The sequence below is a fragment of the Piliocolobus tephrosceles genome, chromosome 1 (genome assembly GCF_002776525.5).
Source record: "Piliocolobus tephrosceles isolate RC106 chromosome 1, ASM277652v3, whole genome shotgun sequence".
Classification (NCBI taxonomy): Eukaryota; Metazoa; Chordata; class Mammalia; order Primates; family Cercopithecidae; genus Piliocolobus; species Piliocolobus tephrosceles.
The window spans coordinates 157,771,605-157,772,682 of record NC_045434.1 but is presented as its reverse complement, the minus strand read 5'-3'; the positions used below and the strand labels follow the sequence as shown (position 1 = coordinate 157,772,682).

General features: G+C 43.9%; 1 non-coding gene across 1 annotated transcript; it reads right to left on the bottom strand.

Moving 5' to 3' along the window:
• Positions 1-248: 248 nt before the first annotated feature.
• LOC111541618 lies at positions 249-312 on the bottom strand. Its single transcript, XR_002731323.1, has one exon. It is a non-coding gene; the product is annotated as a U7 small nuclear RNA (small nuclear RNA).
• Positions 313-1,078: the final 766 nt, after the last annotated feature.

Here is a 1,078-nt window from a genome sequence, read left to right as displayed (position 1 = left end):
CTAGAGCAAGGGCCTAACTCTCTTCATGACAGCTGAGAGAGGTGCGGAAGCTACAGAAGAAGTTTGAAGCTAGCAGAGGTTGGTTCATGAGATTAGAGGAAATAAGCTATTTCCAAGACAGAAAAGGTAAAGTAGCAAGTGCAATTGTAAAAACTGCAACAAGTTATCCTGAAGATCTAGCTAAGGTCATTGATGAAGGTGGCTACACTAAAGAGATTTTCCTCTTCCCCACGCCCCGCCCCCACCATGGGGGTTTTTTGGATGAAAACCAGAAAACCTGCTAGACAAATTCTAAAAGAGCTATATATAACACTGCCGGGCGTGGTGGCTCACGCCTGTAATCCCAGCACTTTGGGAGGCCGAGGCGGGCGGATCACAAGGTCAGGAGATCGAGACCACGGTGAAACCCCGTCTCTACTAAAAATACAAAAAATTAGCCGGGCGCGGTGGCTGGCGCCTGTAGTCCCAGCTACTCAGGAGGCTGAGGCAGGAAAATGGCGTGAACCCGGGAGGCGGAGCTTGCAGTGAGGCAAGATCGCGCCACTGCACTCCAGCCAAGGGGACAGAGCGAGACTCCGTCTCAAAAAAAAAAAAAAAAAAAAAAAAAAAAAGAGCTATAACACTAACAACAGATTTTCAATGTAGGCAAAAAAGTCTTCTATTGAAAGAAGATGCCATCTAGGATTTTCACATCTAAAGCGGAAAAGTCCATGCCTGGCTTCACAGCTTCAAAGGACAGGCTGACTCTCTTGTTAGAGGCTAATGCAGCTGGTGACTTTAAATTGAAGTCAATGCTCATTTGCCATTCTGAAAGTCCTAGAGCCCTTCAGAATTATGCTAAATCTACTCTGCCTGTGCTCTAGAAATGGAACATCAAAGCCTAGATGATAGCACATCTGTTTATGGTATGGTTTAATGAATATTTTAGGCCCACTGTTGAGACCTACAGTTAAAAAGAAAAAGATTTATTTCAAAATATTACTGACCATTGGCAATGCACCTGGTCAGCCAAGAGTTCTGATGGAGATATACAAGAAGATTAATGCTGTTTTTGTTTTTTTTTTTTTTTTGGAGACAG